This window comes from Mus caroli, chromosome 1, assembly GCF_900094665.2.
Source record: "Mus caroli chromosome 1, CAROLI_EIJ_v1.1, whole genome shotgun sequence".
Classification (NCBI taxonomy): Eukaryota; Metazoa; Chordata; class Mammalia; order Rodentia; family Muridae; genus Mus; species Mus caroli.
This window is the reverse complement of record NC_034570.1, coordinates 159,855,129-159,866,723: the sequence shown is the minus strand read 5'-3', so window position 1 is coordinate 159,866,723 and position 11,595 is coordinate 159,855,129. Positions and strand designations below refer to the sequence as shown.

At 40.6% G+C, this 11,595-nt stretch overlaps 2 pseudogenes; both read left to right on the top strand.

Moving 5' to 3' along the window:
• The first annotated feature begins 3,916 nt into the window (after window positions 1–3,916).
• Window positions 3,917–4,347, top strand: LOC115030841 (annotated as a pseudogene).
• A 4,041-nt stretch (window positions 4,348–8,388) lies between these two features.
• On the top strand, window positions 8,389–9,790 carry LOC110296394 (annotated as a pseudogene).
• Window positions 9,791–11,595: the final 1,805 nt, after the last annotated feature.

Below are 11,595 nucleotides of genomic sequence, written 5' to 3'. Positions count from 1 at the left end.
AGGAGGGCTCTGAGTTGGAGAGTTCAGTAATTTTCCTCTTTCACCACATTAGGCCATTCCTGCAACAACCTATAACTCTAGTTCCAGGGCACCCGATGCTGCCTTCTGGTCTCCTCAAGAATCCCTTATACATATGGGACACACATAAACATACGCACACAGATAACACTTTATTTCTAACTAATTATCTCTTCTAATTTAGAATAGTTTAACATGTAATAAATAACTACTAAAATTTCATATCAGGCAAATAGATGCAAGAAAATTGCATGTCACTTTGCCAAAAAATATCTTCAAGTTACCCAATCATGACTCTAGTTATGGATAGTATGACTAGATAGGAACTTATATATAGCTATATACACATATATAAAAGCATTTAATGTATTATATTTATTAGATTTATATATAAATATATATTTATATATTTTTGATCTTGTCAGGTCAGACGGAGCTAACATGTATTCATGCTTGTGATCTTACTCTTTCAATTCTACCATTTCTGTCGTATGTGATCCACAGTTAATTAGCACATTTTATCATGTTTTCATACTTCATCACTAACCTGCTCTATGACTTTCAAATAATCGTATTTACAGGAAAAGAAGATACTAGTTACAAAGTAGCTGTCCCTTGAGTCACTCGGATGTGCGTGGTTCAGCCCGAGCAATCAGCTTTCCAGACCTCACTGTAGTCTAGCTTTTGCTACCTCTCTTAGTACAGAGTTGACGGAGTAAATGGATCAACAAACCACTTTGTTTATTAGACATGCAGAAAGTCAGCTGTGCCAGGGTTTAATGTGGTTAGAGACAATGATTTGCCCTTGATTCTTTTCATTGGACTGATTAACAGGCCCCTGGATCAAAGACTCCTGTCATTCATCTCTGTCCTTTTTCTTTAATGATGGTTGACACACTATCAAGGTTTCCTGAAGAAGCTTTGATTTGGTTCAAAATGGATGACAGAAACCTCACCATGTTCTCTCTATATATATATCTCCTATAATGATTCAAAAGGAGAGTGGGAATAGAATTATCCTGGTTAAAAATCAGCTATCCATAATCTACATTTTGTAGATAAGGAACCAAAGGACCAGAGGCACTAATTCATTCCTTGTGATGAGCACTACTTTCTAGGCAACAAGGCAGGGATAAGTGTTTACTTATTTCCACCATTACCGGTGTTTATTTTGGAATCTTGGGCATTAATAACTCTTATCTTTAGGATAGACAGAGAGAGAGAGATAGAGTGAGGAGTATATATATAGAGAGAGAGGTAAAACTGGCTTTGGGATAGCAGGTAGGACCAGTTTATGACCATTTTAGCATCTTCCATAAGTGTGAACTTAGGTATGGTCAGGAGAAAGAGTCGAGTCCAAAGCCAAGAGAAAAATGGTCTGCTAAAGAATGGTCTGCTTCACCAATGGGACAACTGATGCTCCTTTTTGTGTGCTCTATGAATGGGAGGAGGAGCTGAAAATGCCCTTTCCTGTCTCATAAAGCATGAAGCATAACATTCAAGGGAGAAATTTACTCACATTTTCATTCAATTTAATAAACAAAAATGAAATGAAGTTTCTCCCCAGCTGAGCAGGAAGCTCTCAAATTTCAAATCCTTGAATGAGAACAAATTTGGGAGGAGGGAGAGACAGGAAGGGTGTACACAGGGAGCAATGTAAAATGTTTCTTCTATCCAATAAAGAGTAAGTTTTTCTACAAGATTTTAGAACAGTGTTCATCACTTCACCCATGCACCATAGCAACAGCCTCTAATTAGTATGCATATTTCCAGTTTAATTTGTTTTTCACAGCATGGCAGTTCTTCCTCTTAGATGATTTAAAAAAAATGACTCTTCCAAACTTTTACTATTTCCTGAAAAAGAATTACAATTCATGCCTCAGTTTCCTCTTCTATAAAATGGGGAGGATGCTCATTGGAATGTAAAGGAATCATAATCAATCATATGGGTTGATTTCATAAATCACTAATATAATAACCATTTTCTCTTCTTCGTGCTTTTATTTTTCTCTTTCTCTCAGCTATTCCTGGTCAGTACATGGTATTCCTCCTAGATCCTTCAATATCTTTGAGCTTGGAGCAGGTGTACTCATCCAGAAGTGATTTAACATATACCCCTTAATGAATCATGGATGATCTAGGACAAAAGATGCCTCAACAGAAGCCATTGGCTTCCCTGATTGAGCCTTATGGTTGTCTGCAGATGAAGCTCAGGCCCCTTAGATTGCCTGATGATGAGCTAGGGAGAGAGAATCACTTGAGACTCAAGATGCAGTTTCCATCTTCTGGAATCCATCATCACTGTACTTCCTGTAAATGAAACAAGAATGACAACAGCAAACACAGAACAGAAAGAGTGTCTGTAATAGTGGCTGTGGACTTTAGCCTTCAGTATGCTTGAGCATCTTTGTGAATGTTGTCACAAAGGTTTTCAGTGCACACATATGAATCAGTGAGGATTCTGGGATAACTGACAACTGTCATCAACTCATTGTGGACTGAAGATGCAATAGAATTAAAGCTTAGTCTGGAGTAGAGAGCATCTCCAGCAGCCAGATACAGGGCAAAGTTCAGGATTTGGCCTTTTCCTGCTTACCTTGTCACTGTTTAAAGCTCTTGGCAAAAAGGGCCTGGAAAAAGTAGGAAATATTGTTAGTGTTAGATTAGTGCCAGTTTCAGCTAAGCTCTGTGAGTCAATAGTTCAGCGCCAGAGAACTGGTTGAGACAGTAAGAATAAATAACTTTTAACAGTCTCCGGCATTTGAATTTATGATCTATAAAATTCTACCCATAGAAGGGAAAACTCTACATAAAAATTACAGACAAAGTCTGCCCAGGGCTTAGTCATTAATATGGAGTTTCCCATAAATGCATGGTTTAGATGTTTGTAACAGACTTAAATATTCCAAATATTGCAGACCTTCACTTCATACCAGGTGCTTCTCAGAGGGCTGGGTAGATATGGTCCTGATTTATGAAGCTTAGGCTCTCTGAGGAGAACAGTCAACACTGGAAGTTGTCAGTGATGTACTTTGGATTTATTTTCCTCAGTTACACTCACGTAGGAGGCAATCCGATGCAAGGCATGCCCTGCTGGGCAATGGCAATGCCAAATCAGTACTGTCTTTGCTACCCTGGAGACTCTGGAGGGCAGCTGGTACCTGGAAATGTCCATCACCTCCTTTGATGCTCCACCAAAGGTGGTAGAGGTGCTGTGCCAGCTGGTCCAGATCTCCTGGGCAATGTGTCTGTGTGTTCTGCCAACCCTGGATTAAGACCAGTGCAAAGAACCAAAAATGAACACATCCATTCTGCTAGGTATACCTTCCTTTGGAGGGAGTGTCAACAACTTGTGGAGAGCCTTTTGGGGTGCCGATTGGCTGGGGTCTGACATTGGCCAAGGACAAGGAAATAGGCTTCAGGAGAAATCTGACATTGGCCATGACAAGGAAGTAAACTCAGGCAGGAATCTGACATTAGGGCACGATAAGGAAGTAAGTTTCCGCAAGAATCTAATTTTAGGCTATAATAGGGAAGTAGGTTAGGGCAGGAATTTTAATCTTAGGGTGGAGCAGGAGAGATGGGCTTTGGGTGGGATTTTGGGCTTGGACTGGGGAGTGGGCCAAGTATTTTGGTCATTGTGGCGGGCCCTTTTGGACGACTGTCGTGGGAGTAATCTCGGGACTTTGCTTGCTACCTTGTTGGTTCCTTGTACTGCTCGCCCTTAATACTTGCATGTAGTTAAAGTGGTATAAGAAGTGGATTGGGAAGATTAAATTTTCCTTCAGTCTCAGGATGAACTGAGGTCATGCTACAATGTTGTCTGTCTTTTTCCTTTTTAGTCCTCACTCCCGGGCTGGAGAACCCATTGACTGATCCGGCTTGGTCAGCAACTGACATAGACAAAAGAATGGAATGGGACCATAAGAACTGTGCTAAGTCCAGGGCTCTGGTTTGCCTCAGTGGCACAAAGGTACACATAAGAACTTGTGAGAAGTAAATGGACAAGTTTGGCCCATTGCAAGAACTTGGTGAAACAACAAGATGTGTATATCCATTTTATCAAAAAGACCTGGGTGAAGACAGCTAGCTGGATGGTTGTATTATCCACCACAGGTCAGAAAGGAGGTTTTTGTTCTGTTAGCTTTACCACTTAATACCTTACAAAAGTCTAAGTACTTTCAATGGCAGTTTCATTGGACATTTGCAAGTCAGCACACATTGCTTTTTATTTCATAGGTCTTGATATAATTGAGGAAGTGCTTAGATGATGAGTTATGAATATTAGATGGCTCACTTCTTGAATATGTAAATCACTCAAACATATAATTTTATGACTAGGAAAGGGACCATTCACTTGTACCATTTAAGATGCTATTAAAGAACTAATGGGAAATTGCCAATGTTCAATGGAGAAAAATGTACTACAGTCTTACATGTGTGTCTGTTATACTGCACTCAAGAACTGCTTTCGCTATGATGGTTTAGATATGCGTTTACACTCTTGAGGTTCTCAGACATGTAACCACACACAATAGACTCCATCAGTCATTAGCAGGTGGAAGAGGCACCGGCTGAGAACGTGGTGAATGAGCTCTGTGTGCACATTGGTGATGCTGTGTATAACGCTACAAATTCACGACTATCACCATGGTTAGGCAAAATAACCCATCTCTGCTCTATGTAAAAGATGGAGAAGGAAAAGAAACGTGAACACTGAAGGAAATCTGAGGGACTGTGGATGGAGGAGGGAAGGAAAGATGTGAGCTCAACAATATCCATTTTAACCAAATTATCGTACATGATGCTACAACAGCCGCTGTGTTTAATGTGAATACTTTGCTGGGCATGGTGGTACATGCCTGAAATCCTATTTCTTGGAAGTTAAGAGTGAGAGAAATTAGGGGTTCAAGGTCAGTCTTGGCTAATGAGACCATAAAAAACACTAAGAAATCGAGATGAGGAGCCATATCAGGGATAATTTTACACTCTTCCTTGAATGCCCAGCTCTTTCTTTGGGAAGGATGATGACGTCACACTGGAGCTGGTGTCTGTCCAGGATTACAGAGCATGGGCATGATCTATATCCGCTGACTTGAAAAACTTTATAAACATATCAAAAATATTTTTATTTTCACTCTTTTTAAATTTCAAAACCACAGTGTGGAAAATATTAAACAATGCCCTATCAGTCTTAAATCTGGCCTTATCTTTTTTTTTTTTTTTTACTAATCCATACAATTTTCTTCTTTCTTTATTTTTTAAAAACTTAGTTTATGAATATCAGTACAATTTACATATTGATAACACTGCAATAAACTGTTTTGGTGTGGTTTTAAACAGAATAGAAGGGGGAAATTTTCCAGGCCCCCAGAACAAAATTTTTTAAATCCCTTTTTTTGTAAATGGGCCATTTGTAATAAATATATTTGGTGCCTGTTATTACACTGATGGCAAAGAGAATTAAAAAGAGAGTCCCAATTTTTTATTAGATATTTACTTTATTTACATTTCAAATGTTGTCCCCTCTCCTGGTTTCCCCTCCAAACCCCCCCTATCCCCTCCCCCTGCTCATAACCTATCCACACCTGCTTTCTGGCCCTGGCATTCCCCTACACTGGGGCATAGAGCCTTCACAGGACCAAGGGCCTCTCCTCCCATTGATGACCAACTAGGCCATCCCCTGCTACATATGCAGCTGGAGCCATGAGTCCCACCATGTGAACTCTTTGGTTGGTGATCTAGTCCCTGGGAACTCTGGGAATACTGGTTAGTTCATATTGTTGTTCCTCCTATAGAAAGGACCCAAGGAGATTCCCAATTTTCAAAGCCACTGGCTCAAAGGAACAACACATGTTGGTTTCGTTGGGGAATTAAAAACTAGTTCGTGAGACTTCACTGAATAGAAAACTGTGTTCACATATATCTGCCATGAAAACAAAATGATGAAGCTGAAGCAAGAATAGACTCAAATATATGTCTTTCAGAGACTTAAGTGCCCCTCACCTGTCCTCAGTCCTCCCTCATCACCCTGTACTTTTCTTCAAGGTTTTTAATGGTCTGTTTCAGGATGCAAGGCTTAGTCCTTGTACTTGTCCCTGTCTTCATTTGTTCCAAAGGGACTTCACACAATCTCACATCTACTGGGGTCCTCTGTATGTGGATGCTCCTCACGCTATGGCTCCAGCTGCTGTGTCTTCTGAGTGGCACTCACTTCATCCCTCAGAAACCACTCTCTCCTGCTGTGTAAGTATGCCCTTTCAGAATGGTGTGAAACAGTTTCCTATGGTCTGTAGAACTCTTCATATTGACTTGTTTTCACTCAGCATACTTTCCCCGAGAGATAGGGTACAGTACGTATCCATGGATATTCACTGGATTCCTACCACTCTTTATTTGAATGTACATCTGTTGAAAGATACTGGAGTTGTTTCCAACTTTTGGCTATTATAAATAAACCTTCAAAGGACATTAATATAGATTTTTTTCATACACATGTGCCTTCATTTTTCTGGAATAGATATCCAGGAATATGACTGCTTACTCATATGTTAAGTTTATATTTAGTTTTCTGAGGAACAGTCTTCGAATCACTTCCTACTGGCTTCACCACTTTACTTACCCATCAGCCCCGTGTGAGAAACCTGCTTATAAACTTCTCTGCCAACAGCTGGCATCCTACATCTTTTCAATGGTGGCCCTTCTCAGTGTGTCTAATGGAACCTCATTGCTTCCTTAATGATGGATAGTGACAAACGCCTTTCCATGTCGCTATCTGCTGCCTACACATGCTTTTCATCAGTTGTCTTTCCATTTCTTTGTCCACTGTCCAGTTGCAGTTTTCTTTGCTTTACTGAGGTCCTTGAATGTTCTATGCGAGTCTTGGCAGATATATTCTTTGAAAATTTATTCTCTGCAGTTGATCTCTCTTTGTTGTCACAGAGGGTCTTGCTAGATTGTCCAAGCTGACCTTGTGACTGTTGTCCTCTTCCCTCAGAATGCTGAGACCATAAACATCTTCATACCTGGATATCTTCTTAATCTTTACAGAGTGCTTTGCAGAGAAAAATTAAAAATCCATTTAACTATGATTGCTCCAAATTCTCAGCTGATTTAATTAGAATTACCTTTCTTTTTCTCCCCATAATTATCATCTTACAGATCACAAATATTCTGATAAACACATACATAGAATGCTGTTCAGGCCACTCTCTGACTTCATTTCATACCATCCAGACACACCTGTCTCTGTCTAATGAACCTGATTTTCTTTTGGTTCTTTTTGTAGACACCAGGAACCAATCTGAAAATCAAATTTAAGGCAATTTATAACAAATTGGGTACTATAAGAATATACTATACACTTTACACCTGAAGAGAATGTTTTCTAAGAGCTTTCTGCTAACAAATTTAAAACAAATGGGTGACTTCAAGACTGGGAATTTTAATTTACATGGGAGCTGTTTAGAAACGTAATTTTCATTGTGATTGAGAAACACCAGACATGGATTTGAATCTTGGATTTATCAAAAAATGTGTCTTTAGCTTTGGATGATCTTCCTGGCCTGTAACATTACTGGAGCCACAGCAAATTTCATAATTTACAATTCTAAGTCATAGTGATGTGACACCCAGTTGCAAACAGGGGTTTTACCAGGCGAGAAATGTGTTGCATGATCCTGATTGGGAGCAGGCAGAGGCAATAATCTGAGTGTCCCAGTCACTCTGGGGAAAGCTCCACTCCCCACCCCCCCACCCCCGCTTTGGTAGCACAATAATAATGAAGACTTCAGATACTTTCTGTTCCTCCTAGAATTTAGTGTTTAAGTGATCCTCTGCGTCTTTGGGTTTTCTGTATAAGAGTGCTCTGAAATTTGGTCTAATCTCAATGCATACTGAAAATGTGTGGTCAGCAATAAGTTAGACAGAATAGCACCATTTTTTTTTTCTTAATGTACATCTGGATTAAGGGACAAGAGGAGGCAGGAGTAAAAAGGAAGAGAGAAGCTGACAAATGCATTCTGCAGATTAGCCAATGGCCAATACACAGCCATACAGTAAAGAAAACTACCACCAGGCCTGGCTTGTAATTAATTGTAATAGCATCTCCGCTCAAAGGAAACTTCACAAAGAGATGTGCATTTCCAGGAGATTTGGAAATCAGTTTCAAAAACGTTTTTCTTCCAACGTGTCATCTTAAGCTTAGGAAACAAAGCGTCTCTGCACATGTATGGAGGGAAGAGACGTGGAAGCGCACAGGCGGGTAGCTGCTGCTGGAGGAGACAGGAATAGAGACAGAAGCTTCTCTCCAGACCAGGAACATGGGTGTGGAGGAACAGGCTTATAAAACCCTGCTGAGGCGTTGGGGAGATGGCCCAGTGGGTAAGAATGTTTACTGTGCTGTGTACTGTGAGTTGAGATTCCACATGCTCCACATAAAAAGAGCAGGCACCTGTAACTCTAGCGTTGTGAGGTGGTGACAGGTGGGGCCTGGAAGCTTCATGCTTAGCCAGCATAACCCAAATGAATTCAGGTTCAGTGAGAGACCCTGTGTAGTCAGTTGGTTGTAGTTTGTTAGTAGTTGTGCTCAAAAAACAAAACAAAACAAAAAAAACAAAACAAAAACAAAAAACAAGAAGAAAGAAATTAGATTAAGCGCTCCCTCTCTCTCTCTCTCTCTGCCTTTCTCCTTTCTCTCTTTTCTAGTGATATGGAGTGAAACTAGGGGGATAAAAGGTGGGGAAAAAGGAACCTATCAGCCAGGCATTGGCGGCGCACGCCTTTAATCTCAGCACTTGGGAGGCAGAGGCAGGCAGATTTCTGAGTTTGGGGCCAGCCTGGTCTACAGAGTGAGTTCCAGGACAGCCAGGGCTACACAGAGAAACCCTATCTTGGAGAAAAAAAAAAAAAAAGGAACCCATCAAGTAGCAAACCCTAACCCTGTCTCTAACCCTGTCTCAAGGGAGTAAGTCTTCCTTTGCTTTCACATGAGTCCTTCCACACAGTACAGACTTGCTCACACAACTCACACATATAATCACGCTGATATGTAGAAAAGGTAGTGGCCTAATTGGGTCCAAACATTTAACCAGGTGTGGAGCAGATCAATCTGAGACAGTGAACTGTAAAACGAGAAATCATTTTTACAGGAACAGATAAAAGCAGAATTTAACAGGAGGTTGCTAATGCAGAACACTGTGATAAACATTCTCTACTGAACCACTGGGTACTCTGGTGTTTTAAGGATAATAAAAGCAAAACTCAGCAAGCCAACCTTTGATGGTTCCCTAAGCTTAATACCATTGAAGACTTTTGGGCTCTATACAAACTTATCCAGTTATTTAGTAATTTGATGTCTGGCTCTGACTACTATTGAGCCTTTGTGGGAAGATGAAAAATAAAACTGGAGGTTGATGGGCAATTACATTGAACAAATAGGAGAGACAAAGTGACCTTGACCACTTTTGGATAGAGACGCTGTGGTGCCTAAGTAGAAAATCTCTTGATGACTCAGTGATGATGATGTATGTGGTGCTGTTGTTGACGTGAGAGCTTGAGGGGATGAGACAGTAACATGATCTGCTGAATGTGAGATCAGAGACACCGTCACACACATGACAGGACAGTATACAAATAAAGGGTAGGACTTCCTGCAAAGACAGTGAGTGGTTATCAGTCCCATGCACACTCAGCTACAAAGGGTGGCCTCACCACTAAAACCAGGTTTGTCATTAAGAAGACACCTTCTGAGTATTCTTGCAAGATCAAGTGATACAAGATGCAAGATGCAGGATCAAGGAATGCGATCCATGCAAGAACACATCTAGTCAAACAATCAAAATTGGGATCTGAACCACAGTCTCAGCAAAGCAAAGTGGACTGCATTGCCGTTTGCTTTTATCCAAATGTTGCTAAGACGTAAGAGAAGTTTCATTCAGCTTTGTCTTGTATGTCTGGGCTCTTTTTTTTTTTTTTTTAGTTTTGCTAGAGTTTCCATTATCTTAATTAAATAATTATAGTGTATTTCATTCCCAGAATCCACAAATGTGTTCCTGGTCCACTCTGTAATAGGTGAGTAGAATTCCCATTACACATACATTTACCTTCCCACAGTACTCAAAAAGGCACTTGCATTTTTATTGCTATAGCTGGAAAATACCTGTTTCTGTTTCACTTCATGCAGGAGCCTATTTTGCTGGTGTGAGAATATGATTAGTTTTCTCGTCATCTTCTGTTTCCTTTGTACCTCGCCCCCACACCTCAGCACAATTGATACCATGATGGAGGTGCCATTCAGGCCTTGGAACCCAGGATGGAGGCAGCAACACCTGCCAAAATCAGAACTAAGACTTAGTCCACCAAAGTCCATAGATCAGATAAATCCCTAAATGTACTAACTTTATTTCCACTTCAGGCTAATCGTTCTTACTTACTAGCTGAGGTGTGTTAACCCAGGAGGTAGATTTTGTGCTTAAAAGCTCATCCTGAGACAAGTTCAGGATTAAACTTGGGTCTCAAACACCTACTGTAGTTACTGGCTAGGCAATAAAGATGTTCTTTGGGCTTGAACATGGGTCCAAGTGTTGTTCTCTGGTGAATAGCCCACCCCTCCTTTTATAGATTTTCCTTGCTGTCCTCTTGCTGATGGCTGTTAGATTTATTTGCTTCCCTCCTTGAAAACAATAATGATCCTGATTTCAGTTTTTCATTTGTTTCACTTTTGTTCCCCCCCCCCCCACATGTGATGTGAAAGATCCAGGAATATGACAGAAAGGTGAAATAACGTGTGTATTCTTTGACGATTTCTTTTTTGTAATTACAAATATTTGTTACAATTTTAGGCATTTAATTCAAGTCAGTGGTCTCTTTGTGTGATTTTTTAAAGCATGATTGTAGAGTACAAAAAGTGCAATACTAATTTGCAGGCAAATGGAAGGAACTAGAAAATATCATCCTGGGCAAAATAACACAGTCACAAAAGAACACACATGGTTTGTACTCACTGATAAGTGGATATTAGTCAAAAAGCTCAGAATATCCATGATACAACTCACAGACCACATGAAACTCAAGAAGAAGGAATACCAAAGTGTGGATGCTTCAGTACTTCTTAGAAAGGAAAACAAAATACTCACAGGAGGTAGAAGGTGGGAGAGACTTGGGAGGAAGAGAGATGGGGGAGGGGAAAGGGAAGGATCAGGTATGGGAGGAGACAGGAATGATATATAGAGAGTCAGGAAATTGAACAGAGGTGAGTAGCAATGGGGGATGGGGAACTGGACATAGTCACCAGCAAGTCCCAGATACCAGGAAAGCAAGAGGCTCCCAGAACCCAACAGGGATTAGCTGAAATGCTAAACAAAGGGGAAGGAGAACTTATAGAGACCATATCCAGAGGTTAGGCAAGGCCCCTGGTTGAGGAATGGGGCCATTCACTCATCTCCAAATTTCTAACCCAGAATTGCTCCTGTCTAAAGGAAAAGTGGAGACTAAGTGTGGAGCAGAGACTGAAGGAAAGTCCATCAAGAGATTGCCCCACCTGGGGACTCATCCCATATACAGATAGCAAACCCAGAC